The sequence below is a fragment of the Polypterus senegalus genome, chromosome 4 (assembly GCF_016835505.1).
Source record: "Polypterus senegalus isolate Bchr_013 chromosome 4, ASM1683550v1, whole genome shotgun sequence".
Classification (NCBI taxonomy): domain Eukaryota; kingdom Metazoa; phylum Chordata; class Cladistia; order Polypteriformes; family Polypteridae; genus Polypterus; species Polypterus senegalus.
This window is the reverse complement of record NC_053157.1, coordinates 44,876,880-44,904,837: the sequence shown is the minus strand read 5'-3', so window position 1 is coordinate 44,904,837 and position 27,958 is coordinate 44,876,880.

Sequence of the window (27,958 nt, the reverse complement as noted above, 5' to 3'; positions counted from 1 at the left end):
GTTTAAATTGTTACATATGTACAATCGGTTACTATGTAAGCACATGCATTCTTGCGTATGTGTTTGAATCACTCGGATTAATTCGGTCATGGTTGTTGCATGAGTGCTGCATTATATTTTTTAAATTTGTTATCCCTAACAATGAGTGCTACTGTAAAAAGATGTAAAATTGAAGATGAATGCTGTGTTTTAACAAGTAATGGACATACAAGTATTTTCTTTTCTTTTTTTTTTTACAGATGCTAAAAGTAAAGCAGCGTACCTAATACGCAATGACAGTCTTGCTGTTTTTAAGGAGTTCAATTTGAAGAGACATTTTCAAACTAAGTACTAACTAAGTGAATTACAGCAAAAAGCTAATTTTATTTGCTGCTTTCTTTGTGTAACAAAGTTTTACAGTTATATGGCTAATAAATTTGTTTAGGTGAAAATAATGTTCATTTTTTAGTAAATTTAGATTTTTGTTACATGTGACCCGCTAGAGCCCTTACAGATATCCATGTATCCCTCAGAAGTTTGCCCATCTCTGTACTAAATACTGACTTGAAGAGGTGAATAATTATGCAATCAATTATTTCATGTTTATTTGTAATTAATTTAGATTATTTTTCAGTTTAACATTAGAGTCTTGTCTGTTGGGCAATGTAAAAAAAAAACATATTAAATCTACTGTGATTCAGCGTTGTGTAACAATAAAATGTAAAAACTTCCGAAGGGGTGAATGCTTTTTGTAGGTATTAAAAATCTCATCTTATATCTAGTCAGAATGTCCCCTTAAACCTTGTGTTAAATAAAAGCATAGCCTTTTCAGCCAATGCTCTTGGTAACCAAAGCCTGTAACTCCACCAGACTAATCGAACATTTAATGTGTTTGTTCTGTGACTGCTTAGTACCTCCTGCTTAGTCTGGAAATACTGTATGTCATAATTCATCTGTCACCTAAACGGCTCCAAAAAATGCCATCTATTTTTAGAGAAGAAAATAAAGTAGCTCTCCTTGTGTAACTGTGAGAAAACCATCTATTCTTTGTATCAAGTATCTCTTGAACCATCCAAAACCACAAATGCAATATGGTCTTTTCTGATGCTCAACGCTCAACAGGATGTCAGTATATTAGTAATAAAATGGTGGTAATATGCTTAAACCATGTAGTTCTTCTGACAGCCTCAGCTACTTAGCACTGCACATTTTAAAACATACAGAACTGACAACATTTTAGATAGAACACCAGGTAATACCATTAAAAAGCCTAGTGCAGAAAAGATAAAAGCAAGCATTAATGTCTGACTGTTGCATCCATCTTCATATTTATACTGAGGAATTACTTGCATTAATTACCTTTTGTAAATGCTCTGTTTCAGCTGAAATTTTACAATGCCACAATTTGCACCAGCAATTAAAAGTGAAGGTCTGTACCTTTAGTCTACCTTGGCTACTCTATATAAATATTGTGAAAGGTGGCCTGGTGGACAAGGAGATTTTAGGCAGAAAAGGGTGGCATGTAGTAGGGGTATAAAGATGAAAACATGTCCAGCATGACCACAGCATCCTCATCAAAAATCACTTCTCAGATACAGGTTCTCACTAAGTTGCATATTGCTGTGTAAGTTCCATAACCAATTCATAACTGAGCTCTTTCCATTTGCATTGTTTCTGTTTAATACTTAGTTTACTGACAAGTCTATTCTTACAAATACTACATATAACTACTGAGAAGCAGGAAGGCTTGCTCTTGGTAGCACAAGGGCATATCTGTGCTTTTTTCATCTCCATTCTTTCTGTTCTATATTTGTGCCTCACTTATTTCATGTGGAGAGGCACAGCCTTACAGGTCCAGCGTCCTGGGTTCAAATCCAATTCATTATTGCAGTCTGTGTGTGCTTTCCTCCTGGTTTTTCACCCAAAGACCTTGTTGGTGAAAGTGTGCGTGAGTGGGCTTCTCAATGGATCTGCTTTTTGTCTGTTGCTGCCAGGATGGACTCAGGGCTGCCTGCAAACTTAAACTGAGTTTAATGGGTCTAAGAATGTTACATTATTTTATTTTAAAGTATCTGGAGGATATCTTTATTTGTCTTTGACACACTTTCAGGTAATCTGACAATTCAAAGGAATTATCTCTACATTAGTCATTTATACTTATACAGTATATCATGCCAAAAAGACTGAGCTCTATACTCTGCTTGTTCAGAAAAGCTAAATACTTTTCATAAGGCACCTTTGTGCAAACCTACTTGCAATGTCTGCTAGCTTATTCTCCCAGCTCCTGTCCTTCTGGAGGCTGAAACTTCTAGAATATTTAACCTGTGTGGCAGGCGGCTGGGGTCCATGCCCAGCAGGGACGCCCCTGCACACTATATTCAGGGGGAGCAGCCCTGGACTCTGCAATACCTCCCCCTGAATGCTAGATGGCCGCCCCCCCTGGGGTGGAGCAGTGCCTCAGTTTCCCACAGGGCTCCCTGGGAATTGGAGTTGGGTGCATCCCTGTTGGGTCCTGTAGGCACTGCCAGTGGGTACTGTGTTTGGGACTCCTGAGCCCGTGTGGGCAGCATATTCATCACACCCAGAAGTGCAGCCGGAACTTGGTGATCAAGCACCTGGAGCACTTCGAGTGAACTATAAAAGGAGCCAGCGACCACCACTCAGCGGCCAAGTCGGGTGGAGGAGGACAAGGTTGCCTGAGAAAAGTGGTGGTGTTGCTTAGTGTGCTTTATTTGGGGTTGTGTATTGTCTGTGGGACACGGGGAAGACGTGCACCCACAGGGGAAGAAAATGAATAGTTTTTGTTTATTTTACACGTGTCTCCCGTGTCCAATCTGTGTTGGGTCGGGCGCTTTACAGCGTCCATTCTTACACCTGTTAACCCTTCATATAGCATGGACTCCATCAGGCAGCATGTTATTGGCTGTCACAAAAACGGGCAAACACGACTGTGCTGTAAAGTTGGCTGGCAGTCAGTAAATGTGACGTGTCTTCCTTTTCTCACACCATACAGTAATACTTTCTGCATACTTATCAATGATAATTAGCCATAATTAAAATTAAAGAATGCAATAACATGAATCTTCATAGGTAAAAAATGCGAGTATTCATTTTCACAATGAAAAATTATGTTTTTTAAAAACACCATTTTAAAGTTCTGTTTATCTATCCTGTTTTATTTAGATACTGGTTGTAAAGAAATTAGCATTGCGCTCATAAGCAGACACACACACACTAAGGAAACATGTAAAAGAAGATCTACAGTATTCAGTACTTTTTCATCAGATTATGCCCACCAAGCCCTTAGATGAAAAAAAACTACATCATATTGCTATATACATTAAAATGTTTATAGATTTTTGCAGTTACAATATCAAGACAAATGTAGAAATAGAAAATACACTGCTGTAACATGGTAAAAATAAGTTGGTAGAGGACTGACAGACTCATGTAATGGTCACGTAAGCTCCATTTCTACCAAGCTCTTCAGCAAACACATTTCACAACTAAAGTTTATTGATCTTCTGGCCACAACCTTCTAAGAATGCAAGTTTTGAAATGACTCAATGTAAGTAATCAGATGATAACTGTAATTCCTCTGTACATTGGAACAAGACTGCAAGACCTAATTATGCCTTGTTTATATGAGGCTGACAGTTTAGGTTTCACTTTATTCAGCCATCTAAACCCACTTTTTCCACTTTATCCAGTATAAGCCTAAAGGTAAAAAAAAACAATAGAATGTGAAAGTAATTATGGATATTTTTTAAGTAAAATTATTAATTTCTTCTCTTCTCTTCACTATGGCTCCACCTTTATTAGCTGCATTTGTAACCAAGAGCCACAGTCACGATAAAAAGTAGTACATCATTTATTAAAGACAACTTTACTGTAAACTGACAAATTAGCAAAACTGTTAATACTACATGTAACCTTTCCAAAGGGAAACATTTGATGATGACTGTAAATTAGAAGTAAATATTTTATATTTTTATCTTCTTTTTTGACACTAGTTTACAGATGGCTTAATAATGAACAGAATGTTATGATTAGCTGTTCTGTTTAATTTTCTCAGGGCTTTCTTTGGGGTTTAAGGAAACATTATAGGTGCAAACTAGGGTTTGTAAGGCCAAGAAATTCATTCATAACATTTATTTTTTGCTTTAACCTAATATTAATAATGTCAGAAATTAATCACATTCTCTGATTTTCTGTTACCATTGCAATGATATGATGGCCATTGGGTTGGAGACCATATCCCAGAAGTCGCATCATATGATATTATCAGTTTAACCTTACCTTCGCTGGCTCTGCATCCAAAATTATGGATTCACCCAAATTCTACTGCACTTCAAAAATTCTTGCTGTTTTTTGATGTTCTAGTTAGCAATCCACTGCTACGAGTTTTGGCTTAATGTTTTGGATTTTAGCTTTCTGTCATCCTAGTAATGAATCTTCAGTTTATTCTAAACTATGTTTCATCTCCTGGTACTTTACTATAATTTCTCTGTCATGTTCACTATCACAGGCAGTACACAGACAGAGAGGCCATTCCTTAAGCTTTGCTGTAAGGTGAAGAAAAACACCAGTTATTTAATAATGGCAGACCAGAACATATTTTCTTTTAGATTTGCCTCTCTGAGAAAAAAATGATAAACATAACTGAATGATTATATTATTTGCCCAATTAACTTCATGGACAATTTGTCTCCACAGGTCATAAGGCTACTCAATAGCAAATTATACTGGTAACAGTAACGGATCACTGCAATATTACGTGCAGTGAACACACTTGACTTATAGTTTTCATACTCTTTCTCTGTACGTTTAGTATTTGTTTGCTCAGAGGTTGATGTGCTTGCTGCTTCATGAGCAGCTCTTCTTTTCTCCACCCTAGCGGCCCGATGCTTCTCTTCTTTCGTTGGCATCTTTTCATGTTAAAACTGATTAAGTCAGTTTTTGTCTTGTGATTACATAGTATGTTTCTCTTAATACTTCACTTAAGCTGGCACTTAAGTGTTCAATCTGCATCATGAATGATTTCAGATATGAAGAGGTAGAGGAAGTGACGGCGAAGGTGGTATCGATGATACCCTTTCGCTATCTGCCTCAAGAATGATTTGAGATATGGAGAGGTAGCGGAAGTAATGGCAAAGGTGGTAGGTATGAGAACAGCACCCGTACGCAAGCGCCACACCGCCGCCCTGCTGCCCGCTGCCAAGAGTTGATTCTACAATAAAATAAAATAAAAATAAAAAGAGTAATAAAAATCATCACCCCGAAAGTGGACAGTAGAGGTCACATAGTATATGTCTACCAAATTTCAGGTAGATAGGTCAAATGGTTTGTGAGCTACAGGTAATTTAAAATCCTGGACAAACAGACAGCCACGGTAGCGCATTATATAAGAAAGATAATTGTATGAGCCTCTCTTGTATTTATCATATAGCAGCACAAAAATGACCCTGTGAATCTATACACCTACATTGTAATCAGTTCCATTTTTGGTGAAAAACTGCTTTCACTAGTCTGTAGTGTCATTTTATCATGTTCACATGACAATAAACATGAAATTGAAAATTGGTTAACTGGTCCATAAACACTAAAGTGAGAGAGCAATCTCCCCAGACAGCAGCTACGTGTTCCCTCCATGAACAGGTTGGGCCCTAGTGGATATTACACAGGGTAAGCAAAATGGGGAGCTACCAATGGTGCCTGGCACTTTAAATAAGAAATGGTGGCTCTATGACTATCAGTGGAAGTTTTGATGGAAAGATCACAACTATTTTAGAGAGTGTTGCTAAATATGGCAGTAATTTCTGATATTGCTCCAAATTTAATCTTCTGAAGTCAAAAACATGGCTAAAAGGTTATAAGTAGTGATGAGCGAGCACCAAAGTGTAAGTCAATGGAAGACAATCAGGCACCCCCTGCTTGGTCTATTAGAAAAGGTCAGAAAGTGACAGAAACACCACCCAAATGGACCGGGAACAGCATGCGGACGATGTCTGGATGCATCTTGGACTCCCAAGTAGCTGTTGGGAACCAGTTCGTCCGAGTTGTACGCCATTTTTACAGACTGACAAAAACACACCCAAAACCCCCCAAAAATCTCAATTTTACAGGAAAAATGACACTCTAAAACATTATATGCCAGTGCCTGCAGGTGAGCTGACACTCTAAAACATTGTCGGGCAACCGGTGCGGCGTGGAATTTTCTAGGGGTGCCGCGAAAACTTTTGTAAAATATTTAAAATTGCTAGTGTTTTTGAACTTTTGGTTGATTAAAAAGATAATGTTTAAAAAAAAAAATTATGTTGGAAAAACATAACGGAACACTTACGGAAATGAAGTCTAAGAAACGCGAGAGACTTCAAATGATCGACAAGGAAATGCGCGTCTGTCTTTCGAAAATTGATCCTCGCATCAATCCCATATGTGCTGAAAAACACTCTCAACGTTCACATTAATTAAATTTAAGATTTATCCTTTGATTCCTTTATTAATAAAATGTCTTTCAAACTTGTAAAATTAACTGTTTTTATTGGCGATTGTCCATAGATTGTGTTGTCACGACTTTATTTATGGGCAGTACCTCAGGTGCACCGCAAAAGAAAATTTTTGGACTTAGTGCGCCGCAACTCGAAAAAGGTTGCCTTTCACTGCTCTAAAACATGATATAGGAGTGCCTGCAGGTGAGCTGATGCTCTAAAACATTATATGCGAGTGCATGCTGTTTAGCACCCGATAACGTGTTCCGGCCAGCCAATCACTGTAATGACAGCACCTGACATGGCTACTGGCATTACAGTAAGGGCAGTGCTTACCTGCCCCTTGATTGGCCGTCTCCAACCCGTGAAACGTGCGGGGCAGAGACTCGAGCATCGCGCATGAGTACATGTGGTGCTCATTCGAGTAGCGCCATGCTCCTAGCACAGCGATGCTCGAGCCGAACATGTGTTCGGCTGCGCATGCTCGCTCATCACTAGTTATAAGGCCTCTAAAAAGACCCATAAGCCAAATCAGGATCTTTACTGTCATGCCTCATCTCAGGCAGACAGCCCCCAAACACCATAGGTAGACTCGCATAAAACTGAGTTCTGGCTTTTAAAGCTCAAAATATTAGATCAGGAAACAAAAAAGGAAAGCAATATTTATTATAGAACCTCTGCCAACACTCGATGATACCCACAAAAAGCTAAATATGAAATATACAAGAAATAAATTTAAACCAATGCAATCACCTTGGCTGAACCAAAATACCTGTCAGGAACCAAACTATGGAAAGTTAAGCCCAGTATGGGTAGCAAGACTTTGTTTGCATTCTGTTTAACTTGTTTCTTTGTAATTTCCTTATCATCATCCCAACCTTATATACAGTATATATTTATTATATATATTATTTATATATTTATTTAACCCAGCTGTCTAGATTTCATTGAGATTCTACTCCATCCACTCCTTTTACCTGCAAATTGACCAACAATGGCTCTGATATATTAGTATCTATCACAGTGCATCATTAAAAGGACAGAATTCACCCAACAAAAGAAGTATGAGAAGTAAAAAAAGGAGTTAGGAAGGGGCTCTTTGTTGTTGAATTATGCAATCTGCCTTTCTAAAAGCCACAGTCAAGTTCTTTCTGTGATTTTTGATTTTGCTTTTGTCTTGCACCTTCTCATATACAGTACCTATGCTTGGTCCTGTATTTCCAGTCATTTTTCACCACTAGCCTGCTTTTATTGCACTTCTTGGAAATCTTTGCCTGAATCTTTTTTCACTTCACTATGACTATTATAGTTTTTGGATTTTATTTCGTTTTGGTGACTATTTTGTATGTTTTTTGGGGGCGCAGCAGGTTTGTTCCCGTTGACTGACTAGGGTTACCCGTCAAAATGTAACCCTAGGGCAATTGCAGCAGCAGGTTTAAAAGGTCACATATTTTACAGTGTCTTTAGCTCCAGATAGCAAACCTTTGTTAAAACAATCCTTTCTTCTGAATTGATCTTTTAGGTTCCTGACTTCCATGTCATTTTTCTAACATTGACTTTTTTCCAGGACTTTGGCTGCACTGTTACACCTCTTTTTGATATCCCGGATTTGACCTTTTTCTGTTTTGCATCTTTTTCCTGGTTTTTCCCTGTAGGTTTTTTGTCAGTTCATTAGCATTACAATGACCTTCTTCCTCTTCCAGACCTTTCTTTGGAATAACTAACTTTAATATTTTTTGCCTTCTGTTAGCCTATCAAGCTCTGAATGTTCAACACAGGTTCAGCCTGCCGGCCACATTTTACAGAGCGTCACTATACACTACAGCCTAGCAGCTTAGTTTTTACTTGCAAGACAACCATTGTTAAGGAAGTGTGCACCTGACCTTTAAACTGGATGCGCAGTTAGGAAATAGATGGATCCAGGCATGGATAAATGGAATAGGCATTATTAAACATTTTACTTCATGATATTTGTTTATCTGGTTCAAGCTTTTAACTCCTTCACTCAGTAAAAATGAAAACTATTGAGAAATGAAATGTAATAAAAATCAAACATCCATTATTTTTAAAGTGGAAAAAATTGTATTAATACAGTCATAATAGGTCATTTCCATATTTTCAGCATGTGGAGTACATCCATGTCCTTATTTAGCTTGCTGCAAGTGAGCATCTGGAGTCAATAGACTAACACTGACATAAGAGCTAAAAAAATCTTAAATTCACTGGGTGATTGCTTCTTTTAGGCCTATATTTAGATAGTACAAGGAACATCTCACACTCACAAACATTCAGCAGCAATCTAGCTAGTACTGACTTTTATTTTTAATTTTAATTTCCGTATATACTCTTGTTTAAGTTCTCCTGCGGATTAAGTTGGGGATTGATTTTACCATATACCGTTGGCCCTGATCTGCTGTCTGTTATTAACAAGTGTCTCCAAACTGGTACTGTTCCCCATGATTTTAAACTTGCTACAGTGAGACCTCATCTTAAAAAAACAAATCTTGATTCCACACTGCTGTCTAATTTTCGTCCCATTTCAAATCTGCCTTTTTTATCTAAAATCCTTGAGAGAGTTGTTTTAAACCAACTTCAGTCACATTTATCTTATAATTCTATTTGCGAAAAATTTCAGTCTGGTTTTAAATCTTGCCATAGCACGGAGTCAGCCCTCTTACGAGTTTTAAATGATGTCATGTTGACTACGGACTCTGGCCAGTTTATGGCTTTGGTTTTGTTAGACCTCAGCTCTGCCTTTGATCTGGTCAATCATAATGTTCTAATTTCACGTCTTGAAACGTGCGTTGGTTTACGAGGTATAGTATTACAATGGTTTAGGTCATATCTTTCTGATAGGAGGTTTGTGGTCAATATTGGGCACCATTCCTCTTCTGAGATACAGTTAAGATCTGGTGTACCTCAGGGATTGATTCTGGGTCCAGCGTTGTTCTCTCTTTATCTGCTTCCATTAGGGTCTATCTTTAGTAAATATGGGGTCTCTTTCCATCTGTATGCAGATGATACTCAGATTTATATTCCTTTAAAGCGTGGAAATAAGAATGCCTTTAAGCCTATTCTGGATTGTTTGGAGGAGCTAAAACTTTGGCTGGCAACAAACTTTTTGAGCCTCAATGAGAGTAAAACTGAATTCATAGTGTTTGGTCCCACTGATCAATGCGTATATGATTTTAAAAGTACATCTCTATCACCGTACAGTACCTCATGTGCCAGAAATCTGGGTGTTTTGTTTGACAGTAACCTCAAATTTGATAAGCAGATAAGTACAGTGGTTAAGTCTTGTTTTTACCATATTCGTCTTCTTTCAAAAGTAAAGCCATTTCTATCTCTAAAGAAGCTTGAAATAGCTATGCATGCATTTGTAACAACTCGGCTTGACTACTGCAATTCTTTATATGTCGGTGTCTCTCAGTCTTGTGTCTCTCGATTGCAGTTAGTCCAAAATGCAGCAGCCCGGCTTCTCACAGGAAAGTGCAAATACGAGAATATTACGCCGCTTTTAATTTCACTTCATTGGCTGCCAGTTAAATATAGAATTGATTACAAAATCCTAATGTTTGTTTTTAAATCTTTACATAGTCTGGCCCCACAGTACTTAACTGATTTGTTACAGCCTTACATTCCATCAAGATCACTCAGATCTACTAATCTTAATTTGTTGCAAGTGCCTAGGTCAAGACTAAAAACCCGAGGTGACCGTGCCTTTTCTGTTGTTGGTCCAAAGTTATGGAATGATCTCCCGTTTCACATTAGAACTGCTCCAACCTTGTCTGTTTTTAAGTCCACTCTTAAAACGTATCTATTTTCCTTGGCGTTCAACATCTCTTGAACTATTGTTCTGTGTTTTGGCCTTAGGAACTTCGCCTGTGTTTACAGCTTGTGTGATATCATGTTTTATAATTTGTGTCTGTTTTATTGTGTATTTATTAATAGTGTTGTAAAGCACTTTGGTCAACCTCGGTTGTTTTTAAATTGTGCTCTATAAATAAAAATTGTATTGTATTGTATTGTATATAATTTCTTGTATTTTATAATGGTTGTCGTATGAGTCAAATATGGAAAACACACGCTATTGGTCGAAGAAATTATGATATGCTAACGCCCGCCTGAGAGAGTAACCATGGAACACAATGCCTTTATTTTCTATGCATTGTGCATACGTGACCACACGGTAATACCCAAACTATTCTGAAGCAATCTTTGCACTGTTTTGTGTTTTTTGTATCTCACACCCTCATACACCTTTATCGTAAGAGCATCCCTTATCTACAATGGAGTGTTCGATCAGAAGAAAATATGAAGCTGGTTTTAAATTAAAAGTTGTTGAAGTGGCGAAAGAAATTGGTAACTGCACTGCTGTAACAAAATACAATGCGTCTGAGAAACTGATGTGAGATTGGAGGAGGCAAGAAGATGTAAGTGTTGTATTTTTGAACTGATGTACAGTATATGTTAGGATCTGATTTTATGATCAATTTTTCAGGTTTCAAGACTCAACTTACTTGCGAGTATATACGGTAATGCACATTTTAAAACCATCATGTCTTCAATAAAATGATTGTATTATCAGGTTCAGGTCAAGCCTGTTATTACTGGATTTTGTTGCATTGAGCTGAATTGAGTCAGGTGTAATTTTTGTGACCCCACTCGGTATTCTGTTTTATAGCTCATTCACTGCAGGAAATGTGCAATAGTTCATTCATAGAAGATTCTGGTGCAGTCAAAGTGCAAGCACATTTGATTTCAGAGCTAGCAAAGTGTACTGTACTGTACGTGTGTTGACTGAAATTGTATACTGTGTTCCTTAGGTCAGTAAAACTTAAAATTGCATAACATTCTCAAAACCATCTAATCCAATTCAGCAACAATGGTAACTATTGTGTGAGCACACTTTCCACCATTCCACTATAGAGACCACTCATATCTAAACTCACATTCACATGGGGCCAGTTTAGAGTATCTACAGTAATGAATCTAACACACAAATTAACAGAGTGTAGGAGAAAAACTGGAGCACCACAAGAAAATCTATATTGACGTGTGTAAACTCAAATCCCACTCACTGCTTGTGTGCACTTTTCTCAATTTGTTTTAATGTTATTTTTGTTTTTTTTTAAGAGTATTCAAAATACATGTGCAGTGTTAACCATTAGCTCAAAATTAGCATGGTACATGTGAATATGGGTGTGTGCCCATGGTCAAAATACTGCTTCTGAAGGGCTGACACAGACAAGACAAATTGAATCTACCCTTAACTAGTTCAACTAAACAGGATTCTTGTATGGCTTTAAATCTTCTTTAGAACACTGCTGCTAACACACAAATGCCCTGAATTATCTTGCCAGACACCTTAGAGCTGCTGGCACTGACTTTCATTGAATTCCAAAGACTTATTACACAATTCTTGATGAATGCTCTTTTAACTTTGTTGCTTTTACTTACCTGACCAATCATCCTCTTTATATTTGTAAAGCTCTATTAGTAGATACCTTAGAACATGAAAAAACATTGACGAGAACTGGCCATTCAGACCAACAAAGTTGCCAATCCTACCCACCTAATTCCTCAAAAATAAAATCAATGTGAGTTTTGAAGGTCCCTTGAAATTCTACTGTCTACCACACTACTTGGTAATTTATTTCATGTGTATATGGTTCTTTATGTGAGAAAAATGTTTGTGCGAAATTTATCCTTAAAAAGTTTCCAAATAAGTCCCAGTGTCCTTGCTGAACCCATTTTAAAGTAACAGTCTTGAACCATTGTACAAATTCATTTCATAATGTTAATCTCTGTTTTCGTAAAATGAAAAGGTTCAACTCCTTTCATCTTTTCTTGTAATTTATCCCCTACAGTTCTATAACCAGCCTAATTATTCTTCTCTGGCCTTTTTCTAGCGCTTCTAGGTCTTTTTTTCAGCCCAGAGACTATACCTGCACACAGTATTCCAGATGAATCCTCGCAAGTGAGTTGTAAAGCTTGAGCATAACCTCCTTTGATTTGCACTCCACACATCGTGCTATATATATCCTAACATTCTGTGTGCCTTCTTAATGGCTTCTGAACACTGCCGGAAATTTGATAGAGACGAGTCCACTACGACTCCTAAATCCTTCTCTTAAGGTGTGCTTTCAATTATTAGACCTCATTCACATTTCATTCACACTTACAATTTCCCTTTTCTTTATATCATACTGATAACAATTTTTCTAAGTATCCCTTCTGATCCTAATTCTACTGTATTACCAACTCATTCTGGCAATCTACTACCATGTACAGTCAGCTCATGTTAACAAGTGTAGGCTCATCAAACTTTGTTTCCTTACAGTTTATTTGGTATTGTTACTTTTAAGTAAGTAAGTGTTTCTACAATGTCTTGTAATATTTTGTTCTATAAGAGCTGCTACATCTAATGTTCCGATGTCAAGTATCTGAACACATAACACTGGTTTCATTGGCTTTTAGTATCATTTAGAATTAATATTAAGACACTTAATTCTTCTAATCCCTGACCAGCCTGTTCCTTCGTGTGGAATGCCTGATTTGATATGCACCAAATTGTGCTCAACAAAAAATATTTTCATGTACAATCTTATGGAAAATGTCCTTGGCTAGTAGGTAACATTTCTACAGTAATGCAAACATTGTACTTGTAGGTACTCTATGATTTCAAGTTTGAGAGTGCAAAATGTGCAGCCATTCGGTCTTAGTCATCAGAACTTTATATTACCGAACTACTGAAGACCATGGGTCCCCAGAGGTTAATTTTCTCCAGGATTTGCTTTTATAAGGTTATTTGCTTTTTCTCTTCTATCCTCCATTGTCATCTGGCCACAGCTGTTTAAAAAAAAATACATCATCGCTTGTAAGAAAAAAATGGTAATTTTTAGAACTTTTTAGCAACTCTGTATATTTATTTTACAGTATTTAGTTTATTTTGTATCTTATTTTTTGTTTCGACTAATATTATTGTTGTTGATGTTTGGGATTGAGTTTTTGAAGAGAAGACTTACCTATCTCCATCATTTACTGGTCTATTCAAAAAGTTCTTCCCATGAGTCTTTGGGTTTCCTGTTGACACCTAGAGTGTTAATACAGTAAGCAGCAATTTAACAGCATTTTACCAAAAGTACATTCTGTTTGGACATTGTAAACTAGCGACTGGATAAAAGACCTGTGGATTATGTGAATCAGCCAACATGAGATGTTTTTCTTTTTTTACATTGACATTTTTCGCAACATTTTCCACTGGCTAGCGTTTGTCACCTATCGATTGCGTTTATGAGATTCTCTCTTAAGTACTTTCTCTAAGAAAACACGAGATAAAAAAATGTTCTCAGCCACCACTACAAAGTCCATGGGGTAAGTAACATATAAAATATATACAGTAGAACCTCGGTTTATGAGTGTTTTGCAAGACGAGCAAAATTTTTTAATAAATTTTGACTTGGTAAACGAGTGATGTCTTGCAATACGAGTAGTATGGATACATTTTGCCTGCTGAGTGTCATGTGATCACAACTGAGCTGATGGTTCTTCTCTCTCTCCTTATCTCTCTCGCTCAAGCACAGCGCATCTCTCTCTCTTTCTCTCCTTATCTCTCTCGCTCGCAGCGTGTCTCTCTCTCTCTCTCCTTATCTCTCTCGCTCACCCGTGTCTCTCTCTCCTTATCTCGCTCGCTCTCTCTTCTCTTGAGGGCAATCATCTCCTATTCTTCGTCTGAGTATGTGTGCCTCACTCATATAGTCAACATCCGTATGAGCGTATACAGTTTACTACAGCATTGTGACTGTGTGTGTGTGTTTGTGCATGCACGTGTGTGCTGTGAAGTGCGAGTCCCCATCTTGCATCCCAAAACACGAAGCAGAGTCTCAGTACTTTAACAACACCAGCCTTATTCAGCTTGAAACAACAACAGCACTGTTATTTATTGTAGCGGGATCTTTATAATGTTCCTTGTATCACTCATTGATGGCAGGCGCTTACAGCATGTCTGCGATCTTTTTGGCTGCGCTTATACGGCGAACTGCTACAGCGCTGGGAGACTGCGATTGCTTTGGGACACTCTTCCGGGTGTCGTCCCGTTGGGTGGAATCTCACATGAGTTTAGAAATCACTCACACCAGCCATGATTCTTTTTAAAGGTAAAGTGCAGGTTAATTTGTTTTATGTATTTTTACTTTATATTTTGTATTAATCATTTTTATATGAATAGTTTTGGGTTGTGGAACGAATCATCTGAGTTTCCATTATTTCTTATGGGGAAATTCGCTTTGATATACGAGTGCTTTGGATTGCAAGCACGTTTCCGGAACGAATTATGCTTCCACTGTATATATATTCATATATATCAATTGTCACACACGTGTGCATAGGAGGCAACTGAAGGGCTTAGAGAGGACTGATGATACATCTGCCCGGGGGGGGCGGGGTACGCTAACGCTCTTTCTGAGTTCTCTACAGGTCTTTCCCGGGAAATCCCACCAGGAGCCGACACCTCGAAGCAGGACACATCACTTCCGGTCCCGGCCCCGAGGACGACCTCACTTCCGGTTCTGGCCCCGAGGACGACCTCACTTCCGGTTCCGGCACAGAGGACGACATCACTTCCGCCCTCCGTCCTATAAAGCCTCCTGCCTTTGCTCTGGCAGACAGTTCTGTTTTGAACTCTGTTGAGTAAACTTGACTCTGAATGAATCAATTACGTTTGCAGCCAGGAAACCGGATTAAACGGGTGGCTGCCCCAAACCTTGCCATGCCCCAAGTCTCTTCTTTCTACAGTGTATATATATATATATATATATATATATATATATATATATATATATATATATATATATATATATATATATATATATATATATATATATATATATATATATATATATATAAATATTCATTTAACTGCACAATTTCAAACATAAATGTGAAAGTATGTATGACTGTCACTTTGTGGACTATTTGACTCAATGCTTTGTAGATCTCACTTACACATATAAGAAACAATGGTACAGATGACTCTGTAAGAAATTCCAAACTTTTGAAACTTCTGTCCCTGTTATTTTTCCAAACTTAACCTTTCTTCACTGGGAACAAGAACTGAGGTTTACCAGGGTAGTTCTGTTTTTGTTCTGTTCAGTCTTTCTCTATCAAGGCTCTTTTTAACTTAATTTCTCTTTGTCTTAATTTTCCTCCTATCTTTGGTCTTAAGTCTTACTTTTGGTGTTCCTTCTCCATATTCTTTTTTCTCTTTGAGAATATTCTGTCGCTGCAACTACTTGCTACCTTTGTGACCTTTGGTGCCAAATCCTTACCTTTTGTATAATTACATGAACTGTATAATTTATACAGTAGTTTGACTTTCTGAAATTTCTGTACCAGAGATTAATATTAGGGTCACAGACACAGTATCTAAGAACATGAGGCTTACGGCAGAAACCACAGTCCTTAATATATGGTTAATTCAAAGTCAACAATTACCACGTAATGTATATGTTTTCTCCAGAGCACCTGGAGAAAAACTCACACAGGCATACGAAGAACATACAAAGAGATGGCCATGCATCCAAGATATATTTACGGTTCAAAGGACTCTGGAATTGCAGAGCAGCAGAGCTAAACTCTGCACAGCAGCAGCGCCCACTAATACTTCTCTAACACACTTTATTTATATTAAAGTTAGTATACAGAGAATGTTTTCTGAAACCCACGTATCAAACTTTCATTCAGGAAAGGTGTAAAAGCATGAAAAGTGAAACTTGAAAAATTTTGCCCAAGGCTACATATTGTATATTTTTACACACACAGCAGGTATGATCATAGCTGAAAATAAAATAATAAAAACTCTTGGAACACTATCCTGTTTTAATAAATTTTGTCTTATTCTTTCTACTAAAAGTTTACCTTGGAGAGCCCCTAACATAATAAAATCAGATTACTACAGCAATTGCATTTACTTGTAATAAATCAAATCTCACAGACATCATTTAAGTCTCCCGACCAATGCTGGGACAATATCACTCATACTTATATCGAGAGCTGAGGTGTCAAAAATGTATTTCATAAATTCAGCAGGAAAAAAATGCATGCTCACTTTCAACCCCATTATGAGCATTGCATTCGCAATGTGAACTTTTTGATATATATAAAGTGGCTTTGTTCCTGCATTTAATAAGCTTTCAATGTCAAACCCACAGACATAATGGAATTTGTTTGCAATGTTCTCCTATTAAATATAGGTTATTGTTTTCCAGTGAAAAACTTTTCAGGATTTAGAAAGTAATTTCTTTTGTTCGAAAGCTATGGGTCTTATTACAATCGTAACTCCTACTCACCCATTGTGCTTTGTGTGCACTGTGACAAACTCACAATTAACTATAGCTTGAAACACAGATGTCTAGAAACATTTTAAATTATGCAAAAGGATTTTTTTTTGATATCCTCATATTATAGAAATAGCATGATCATGCTTCAGAATGCTTTCTGTTAAAACAGACAAAATGCCAGCAAATGGAAGGTAGCTGCTCACATCATAATGTACTTTTAAAGTAAGGCATATTATAGAAGTTTGACACATTCACCGAAAAAATCCCTTCTATGTTTGGGCATTTTTGATATTGACTGGTGGTCATACTAAATGTTGAATCTTACACAGTGAGCAAAAACAATTTGGGCTCCGTGGTGCTTGAAAGACTACCCTAATGTGCCAGAATAACCTACTGGATAAACGTCAGAAAAATTAAGGTGTTAAATGTGAATTACGTTCTTAAAAAGAAAAACAAAACTGCCTCTAAAAGAGGCAACTAATATGACATTGGCATAAAAAACAACTATGAATTGAGGAAGTTTAGCTTTTAAAAATGAAGTGGACAGCCTTGCAGGTACAGTCAGTCAGTCATTTTCTAAACCACTTTGTCCTGAGCAGGGTCATGGGGAGTGCTGGAGCCTCAACCAGCCAGCATAGGGTGCAGAGCAGGAACAAACCGTGGGCAAGGGCGCCAGTCCATTGCAGGCTTCATAGGTACAGTGAAAGGAAACACATGAAGTGAAATCCTCTTGCTGAGGCACATCCCTGTGGTACCCACACTGCCTCCTGTAAAAAGGGTTCATATGAGAATTATTGTCACATGTACCAAGTACAGTGAAATTGTTACTTGCGTATGTTAATAAACACATCGTCATCTCTGGCACCATGATCAGTGAGTATTACTACCTTACCTTGAATTACCCATCTTCTTTACCTCAACTCATGGACAGACTATAATAATACGAAAATAAATAAGCTAAAGCCAATTAAAATGATACACAGCAAGCTATAATGCTTGATTTAAATATAAATGCAAAAAATGTATATTCATAGGCAATTGTGGAAAATAATTTGAAAAGGATGGTATTCAAAACTTTTTACATGGCTTTTATTTTAAGCAATAGTGTAGTTCTAATGATAGCACCTTCTAATGTGCGTTGAGTCTGATTCCTGCTTTTGTGGCATCACTTAGGCAACCTAATATGATGATGTGATGTTGTGATATTTTGCATTTTTTCAGTACATCTTTTGTTTTATTTTATAATACCATTAGTTGTAATGTAGAATTATGAGCATATTCATTAATTTGCTTTTCAGATTTTGTTGCAATGCAAAAACAATGATGCTAGAAAGACACGCATTTTCTTTGGGGGTACTTGGGGAGGACAAACAAGTTGGTGGACATGAAGAGCCAACTTCAAGAAATAGGTGCTATGAAGCAGCAAGAACAATCACAATTCAGACTGCCCAACCAGCATAAAAAGTATATTGGTGTGATGTGGATTTGCTTTGTATACCATTTCCAAATGGTTGTCCTTATGTGTTTTTTAAAAGTGGTGTTCCTATTCAGTGAGCTCTTTTTAGTCGTTCCTCAGTTGGCCTATCATTCTAATCAAATGTCATAGACACAGTGATTTATTTTCAGATTTTATTTTTGTTTGCCTGTTAAAAGTTTATATTCTTATTAGTTAGTTTGCCACACCTAACCAGAATAATCATAAACCTACAGCTGAGATTAAAAAAGAGCATTGTATTTATGGAACACACTGGTTCCTCACCACATACACTCTGACTCAGGACTGATTGTTAAGTGCCATAGATATAGTACATTCAGAAAGTATTCAGACCCCTTCACTTTTTCCAATATTGTTTTATTTCAGCCTTTTTGTTTAATTTCATTTTCCCCTTAACAAGCAACACTCAATACCTCTGAATGAAAAACCAGAAACAGAATTGTAGGAAATTTTGCAAATTTATTAAAATAGAAAAACTGAACCACATTGTCACAAGTATTCAGACCCTTTGCTATGAGACTTTGAAATCTGGCTGAGGAGCAACCCGTTCTAATGATCATCCCTGAGATGTTCTACACCTTGTACACCTCTGTGGTCAGTTTAAATGATTGGTCATGTTTAGGAAAGACACACACTTGTCTAATGAATATCACACAGTTGACAATGTGCATCAGAGCAAAAACCAAAGGAAGTGCCTACAGAGCTTAGACACAGGACTGTGGCAGGACACATATCTGGGGAAGGCAGAAAAACATTTCTGCAAAGCTGAAGGTTACCAAGAGCACAGTGGCCTCCATAATTCTGAAATGGAAGAAGTTTTGAAAACCCACAACTCTTCCTAGAGCTGGCTGCATGGCCAAATTGAGCAATCAGAAAAGAAGGGCTTTTTTGGCCTGATGACAGAAGAATGTCTGCTTTGAGTTGGCAAAAAGGCAACTAAAAGACTCTGAGACTGTGAGGAGCAAGATTCTCTGGTCTGATGAAAGCAAAATGGAACAGTCTGTCCTCAATTCTAAGCATCCCGTCTGCCGGAAAAAAGGCACATCTTACCCCCTGTGCAATACCACTCCAGCAGTGAAGTGGCAGCATCACACCGTGGGTTTATTTTTCAGTGGCAGGGACTGGGTGAATAGTCAGGGTTGAGGGAAAGCTGAATGGTGGAAAGTACAGAAATATCCTTAATGAAAACCTGTTCTGTTGTGTTCTGGACCTCATACTGGGCCAAAGGTTCACCTTCCAACAACAGGACCCTAAGCACAACGCAACAACAATACAGGACTGGCTTAGGGTGGCCAGCTAGTGCTCAGATTTGAACCCCAATTGAGAATCTGCAGACAAGAATGGCAGTAAAGTTCCAAAACCAGGTGTGAAAGGCTTGATGCGTCATACTCAGGGAGCATCCAGGCTGTATTCATTGCCAAAGGTGCTTCAATGAAGTACTGAGCAAAGGGTCTCGATACTTGTGTCAATATGATATTTAATTTTTTAATTTTATTCCTAAAATCCTGTTTTCATTTTGTCAGTTCTGGGGAATTGAGTGTTGTTTAGTGAGGGAAAAAAATTATTTAATCGATTTTAGAATTTACTGATTCAGGACCGTTTCTGGCCTAAGTTGAATCCTGATGACTTATTGTTACTGACTATTCTGCAGCTTATTTTAGTCACTTGCATTGTGACTTTGAAAACGTTTGTTACATAATTCTACCTGAAATTCTACCTGAATTTATGTTTATACCTAATATTTATGTTTTCTACTTTGATATTGCTACATACAGTATTTATTGCTTTTTTATTGCCATTGCTTTATTTAGTGATCTGTGTCTATTGTATTTTGTTTTTACATTAAGAGAGAGAGAGTGTGTGATTACTGCATGTAAGCCACTGTATGTGGGCCTGTGTCTTGTGGGGACAAGTGTATGAGTGATGCCAGCTGAAGGACAGAGTAATACTTGTACAGTAAAGTATACTGGAACAACAGAATGCATTCTTCCTTTTCTGTTTAGTGTTACACAATGACTGCTTTTGTTCATCCCCATCTTGCACATATTTACATAGATAAAAGTATTATTTTTGTATATGACAGCTTGTTTAGCCATGGGCTAGGGTGGTGCACAGTGGGGCTCCACTGTTTTTATAAATTGTACGACATTTTGAGGTGCCAATAAAACACTTCAGTATTTATTTCGATGTAATATTTTCTGTAATAGTTTTTCTTGTCCATTTGAACAGCACCACAGTTTAAAATATTCCATTACAAGAATTTAAAATAATTAGCATTTCAGATCAAGCAGTTATATATGACAAAAGAATGAATCTAAACCATTAATTTATTAAAACTGTAAACAGAACATTTAATTATGATCTGCAACTTTTTCAAATTCATATTGAAATATTGAACTTTTAGAAAAATATAAAACACAAAAAAGCAATGACATATTATTGTAGGAACTGTAAATAAAAAGTAAAAAAACTAATTTTAAAAGCAAATTCATTTTTTATTTAAATTAACCAGAATTCCCCTATAAGGTTATGTTCCCTTCATCAATAAATTATTCCGGTTTGAGTTCAGTTAGACTAATTATTGAATACTTAATAAGAATCACAAAGCATATTGATACTTTCAAAGTTATTTCCTGCTTAATTTACTTCATGTGACACTAGCCATGGCTTATAATGACAAAAAAGACCTAAAGATCATTAATTGTTAAGAGTACTTTAGTGAGATTTTAATTAAAGGCTTTTAAAAATGAAGATGTCTTTACCCATTACCGAGAAGCATGCAAAATAGAGCTTGTTCTTAGTACCAGAAACTATATAGCCTTTGCAGATCATACATATTAAATGCTTTATTAGAATAATACAAAAGGAAGCAAATGAATTTGAAGATATTTAAAGCAAATATATCAGAATTTGATACCTTTCATTCATACAGGTACCATTTATATGTTTCAATACATACCAAACGCTTCAAGCTTTAACTGGAAATTTTACTGAGTGGACATTATTACAATAAGCTGAAATTTATAATGAAATCTGTAACCTTTTAAAAACGTTTATCATACTTGATAACAATAGCAAAATACATGTAAAATCCTTAAACAAAAAAAAATCAATTAGAAACTGCCCATCCAGCCGTTCATTTTCTAACCTCACATCCATTTCAGTGTCATGGAGAGCTGGTGCCTGGCTGCACTGGGAGCAATGCAGGAGCCAAGCATGGACAAAGCACAAGTCCACCATAGGACATATTCAGACGCAACGGCCACAGTCACTCACAAATTAACCTACCCTTTACATCTTTATAATGTGGGAGGAAAACACAGAGAGCCTATATCAAGAAATAATCATGAATGCTTCAAGCCTGTAAAGAGGTGTTAGGAATGTTTTCCTCCAAGCAAGTTTAATAAGCATTGTGAAAAGCATATGTTATAAAAATGCAGTGCTCCTGTATTCCGCACATTTACGGTGCTTTCCAAATAAAAAAATCTGATACTGAGATAAAGATGTTCCTCGTTTTATTGGATGTTACTTTCCTTTCTTTAAAGTGTATTTAATACTGAACTTTGCTTGAATATTCTGAAATAATGCTCTCCTCAGCAGGTTGTTCAAGACACAACAGGGACAAGTTGCTAAAGCTTCAGCAGGTGTGATGGCACAAACACTAAGAGCCTGGCATCACACCAGCTTGAAGTGATCCAAAACTCTCTGTAGAAGCAAAGGCATAAAGCAAGCAGCTGTTTCATGCCACACTTCAGCTGATTCTCCTGTGGTAAGAGACACCAAAACCCCTTCAGGACTTTCTTATTCCAGCAGCCTGCCAGCTAACACCCCCAAAGTCTCTCCAAAAGAGAAAATATTTTTTTTCTCTTTGAAAAAATAATACTTTACGGCTTAGGTCACGTGACATTAACGTAATATACTGTTATACAATTTTTCCAAAACTGCGTAAGCAAATATTTTACTAACAGTTTTAAAGAGAATCAGAATTAATTAAATAATTAAAAAAAAAAAAAAGCTAGTGTCATCATATGGCACAACATTATTCATTATAATAGCTCCAACACTTCTCAGTTTTCTGAATAACCTTTCTCTATTATAAAGCCATAAAGGTTTGGGCACTTATTAACTGAATATATTAAACAAAGTTAAATTTTTTCCTATTGTGAGCTTGGGGTAAGCACAGTAAGTTCCATAAACGACTCAAAAATTCTCATTGCACTCTTAAAAATAAAGGTGCCAGAGTGGTCCTTCAGAGTGATGCCATTGGGGAAGCATTTTTGGTTTAAAAAAGACCCATCCATGTGAAGGTCCAAGAAAGAACCATCATTTACTGTATATACTCGCGGATAAGTTGGGGCCTGATTTTATAGTACAGTAATCCCTCCTCGATTGCGGGGGTTGTGTTCCAGAACCCCCCGCGATAGGTGGAAATCCGCGAAGTAGAAACCATATGTTTGTATGGTTATTTTTATATATTTTAAGCCCTTGTAAACTCTCCCACATTGTTAACATTATTAGAGTCCTCTAGACATGAAATAACACCCTTTAGTCAAAAGTTTAAACTGTGCTCCATTACAAGACAGAGATGACAGTTCTTTCTCACAGTTAAAAGAATGCAAACATATTTTCTCGTCAAACGAGCGCCATCAGGAGCAGAGAATGTCGGAGAGATTGAGAGATTGAGAGAGCGTGAAAGAAAAACAAATAATCAAAAAATCAATACGTGCTGTTGGGCTTTTAAGTATGAGCACTGCGATAAAGCAGTCGCAAAGAAGGGAGCAATGTGAAGGTAGTCTTTCAGCATTTTTCAGAGTAGCCTCCATATCTTCTAAACAAACAGCCTCTGTGCAAACAGCCCCTCTGCTCACACCCCCTCCGTCAGGAGCAGAGAACGTCAGAGAGAGAGAGCGCGCAAGATTAAAGCAAACAATCAATACGTGCTTTTGGGCCACCGCGATAGAGCGGCATTTCTTAGAGGAGCGTCCATATCCTCTAGGCAAACAGCCTCTGTGCAAACAGCCTCTCTGTTCACACCCCCTCAGTCAGGTGCAGAGAATGTCAGAGAAAGACCGAGAAAAGCAAACAATCCGCTCGGGAAGCACATCGTATATACAATACAATACAGTTTATTTTTGTATAGCCCAAAATCACACAGGAAGTGCCGCAATGGGCTTTAACAGGCCCTGCCTTTTGACAGCCCCCCAGCCTTGACTCTCTGAGAAGACAAGGAAAAACTCCCAAAAAACCTTGTAGGGAAAATGGAAGAAACCTTGGGAAAGGCAGTTCAAAGAGAGACCCCTTTCCAGGTAGGTTGGGCGTGCAGTGGGTGTCAAAAGTAGGGGGTCAATACAATACAATACACAGAACAGAACAATTCCTTAATACAGCATAATAATAAAAATTTTAGAAGTATGGTTTAACAGTAGATGATATGACATAATTAGGTTTGGATATTTTTAGAGTCCTGGAGACCTCATCCATCTAGCTGCCTCCCCATTTGGCCATGCCACGGCTGAAACGTTGTTCGATGAAAGGACCCTCTTTCCCATGATTCCTGTGATCCTCCATCAGGGATGACTTTACCATAGGCAGGCAAACAACTTGGCAAGTGGGCCGTGGCACCAATTGCCACATTTGGGTACCGAGAAAAGAAACAGAATAGGTGAGGGTTAGTATTCAAATATAATTATCATGTTACTTATGTTACAGTGCTAATGACTAACAACAGAGATGCAGTATGTACAGTTAATCAGCAGCTCTAGTCAGGATATGCTAAACTGAAGTAGTGAGTCTTCAGCCGAGATTTAAAGGCTGAGACTGAAGGGGCATCTCTTATGGAAGCAGGAAGACCATTCCACAGTTTAGGGGCCCTGTAACTAAAAGCTCGACCTCCCACTGTTATTTTATTAATCCTTGGAATCCTAAGCAGACCGGCATCTTGAGATCTTAATGTGCGCTCAGGTTTGTAAGTCATGATAAGTTCAGACAAGTAAGCCGGACCTTGGCCATTTAATGCTTTATATGTTAAAAGGAGGATTTTGAAATCTGCCCTAAACTTAACTGGGAGCCAGTGTAAAGATTTAAGAACTGGGGTTATGTGTTCATATTTTCTTGTTCTTGTAATAATTCTTGCAGCGTATTTTGGATTAACTGGAGGCTGTATAGAGAACAGTTTGAACAGCCAGTGAACACCGCATTGCAGTAGTCAATCCTACTAGAGATAAATGCATGAATTAATTTCTCACAATCCTGTTTATTTAGAAAGCGCCTTAATTTCCTAACATTTTTAAGATGGAAAAACATGTTTTGGACGACTTTGTAATATGCGCTTTAAATGACATGCTAGAGTCAAAGATAACACCTAGATTGCGGGCTGATTCAGTAAAATTAATTGGGATTCCAACTGAGTTAAATGACGACAAAATATTGCTGTGATCAGCGTCATTCCCTCCAACAATTAACATCTCTGTTTTATCTGTATTTAAAGACAAGTAGTTCTCATTCATCCATTCCTTTAATTCACTAACACAACTAATTAAAGACAACATCGGAGAAACTTCATTTGATTTAAATGAAAGGTATAACTGGGTGTCATCTGCATACGAGTGAAAATTAACATTATGTTTCCTAATGAGAGATCCCAGTGGAAGCATGTAAAGTGAAAACAGTAAAGGTCCCAGTACTGAGCCCTGCGGGACACCATATTGAACTTCTGTGTATAATGATGGAGTACTGTCTGCACATTTCTGTACATACTGGAATCGATTTGATAAATAAGAACTAAACCAAGCGAGCACGGGGCCTGTAAGCCCAACATCGTTTTCTAGCCTGTGCAGTAAAATCGAATGGTCAATGGTGTCAAATGCTGCACTTAAGTCCAACAACATAATTACAGTGGAGTTTCCTTCATCAGAGGATATCAGAATGTCATTTACAATATCATTGAGGAGTTTTAGTTAATATGTATTACATGCTCTGATTGGGTAGCTTCTAAGCCATCCGCCAATAGCGTCCCTTGTATGAAATCAACTGGGCAAACAAACTGAGGAAGCATGTACTTTAAATTAAAAGACCCATTGTCCGCAGAAATCCGAACCAGCGAAAAATCTGTGATATATATTTAGATATGCTTACATTTAAAATCGCGATGGAGTGAAGCCGAAAGTCGGTCGCGATATAGCGAGGGATCACTGTATAATTTCCGGTATTTTATAATATTGGTTGTATAAGTCGAATGTGGAATACTCATGCTATTGGTCCAAGAGATTATGATATGCTAATGCCCACCTGAGAGAGCACACTGCCTTTTTTTCTATGTATTGTGCCTATGTGATCACACAGCAATACCCAAAGTATTCCAAAGTGACGTTTGCACTGTTTTCTGTTTTTTGCATCTCACACCATAATACACCTTTATCGTAAGTTCATCCCTTATATATGAGGGAGCGTTCGATCAGGAGAAAATATGAAGCTGGTTTTAAATGAAAAGTCATTGAAGTGGCGAAAGAAATTGGTAACTGCGCTATTGCAACAAAAGCACACAGGAAAAAAGCGCACAGGAAATATCCACACAGAAAAATGTGCACAGTCATATAAGCGCACAGGAAATAACCGCACACGGAAAAATGCGCACATGGTAAAATGTGCGAACAGCAAAGGCATATATGCAAAGAAGAAAAAGATTTTATTTTATACAACGCTATAAATGAAATTGTATAATTGTTCACTAAATGTATTTATAGGCTTGTATGTTTTAATTTGTTAGTTTTCTTTAATCTTCCCTAACCTTCAAGCAAGGCAAGTTGACTTTTTTTTTTGAATAAGCGAGATGGAGTTTTCGACCAGTCAAAAAGGCAAGCAAATTCTTGGTTACAAGGGATTTGAATATCTGCCTTTTCACACAACAAATGGAATAGATACTTGGAGGTGCCGTGAGAGTCGATCAACAAAGTGCCATTCCTTAATGAGAACAAAGGATGGAGACATTGTACAAGAGCCAACCAGTCATTGTCATGTCTCCTGTCCCCAGAAAGCAGAAGCAAACAGCGCTTGTTGCCAGCTCTGTAGAAAAATATAACGAAACTGAGGACAAATTGTCTTACTTGAGGAGAATAGCTAATTTACAATAATATTGTTAATTAGGATGTGTTAATCGTTTATATTTTATTATAATAAAAATCATCTAGCAGTATTGGTGTATATTTTATATTTGTAATAGTTATATGTTTCCACCGTGTGCTTTTTTCCATGTGCGCACTTCACCATATGCATATTCTTCCATGTGCGTTTTTTTACGTGCGCGCATTTTACTGTGTGCGGTTATTTCCCGTGCGCTTAGGACTCTGCACTTTTTTCTGTGCGGATATTTCCTGTGCACTTCCTTCCGAGATTCATAAGAAAGAGACCAATGAAAAAAGTTAGCACAAGTTACACTAACATTAACAAAATGATCTTTATTTTGTTTTTTCTGCCCTCACACCCATCTGACCCTATTATCATACTCATTTGTAGACACTTGCAAAACTATATTGTATGTGTGGGCACTACTTTTCTGCTAATTATATCTATGCTATTTAAGTTTGTACTGATTTAATTTTTTGTTCCTTATTATTCTTAGGTACTTACTTTTCTTATAACTATGTCTGACATCTTGCACATCTGTGACATCGTTGTACGAGGACTTCATGTAATAACAAAAATGTAAATTATACTTACACTAACATCTTTGTAGATGCCTCTTTGTAGAGAATTCTTCAGCCAGAATGAGTGAGATGAACTCAAGCAACAACAAAGTGTTTTAATCAATGAATGACCACTCTGATGGAGAGAAGAACTCACCAGGTTTGGTAACTAGAAACAACTTTAATCCAATTATAAGTTATACATTCCCTTAAAACTCACCACACCATCCTGAAGATTCTATCTGGTTCTCTCAGGAGGCTCTCTCAGGGGAATTCTGAGGAAACTCTCCTGGCATTCCCTAGGGCACTCTGCCCAGGGTAATTTCTCAGCACACTCTTGAAAACGACTGAAAATCTCTGAAACAGCCTCTTTCTATGAAACTAAAAGCTGATCAGATGTTGCTTCTTTGAGGAGCAGAAAGTTGAGATTCAATCTGCCAAGCCAAATACTGAGCCCAGTCTAAAAAGGTCTGACAAGCAGGTATTACTTCAAGAAGGGAACTTCAGAATCTAAACTTTTTGTGCCAGAAAGAGTAATGCCTTTCTCCTTGAAATTGCAAATGGCATAGCAAAAGGCCTAACTGAGGAAAGTACTGCACACCATAGACAAATGATTATGAAGCAACTAACTGCATGTGGCCTTCAGGACAAAAAAAAAACAACTTGAAGACTCTCTAGCAGTTCTATTATATTGGTGAACTTGCGTCAGCTAAGTGGACAGGTTGTATCTTGTCCGATACGGACATGTAGTCGAGTGCAGCTGTGGCACAAATTGAGAGGTACGGGTAGGAACCTGTCTTAGGCAAACGTATGGTAGCTCATTGTGTGAATGTACAACATGCATGTAACTACAAAGCTCAATTTGTCTGCTTGGAATGAATGAGATGTGAGGTGCATGCATGCCTCATCTCACCAAGTGCAAGTCACACTTGTAAAAGCTTCTACATCTTCAGTAGAATTCACATCCACAGT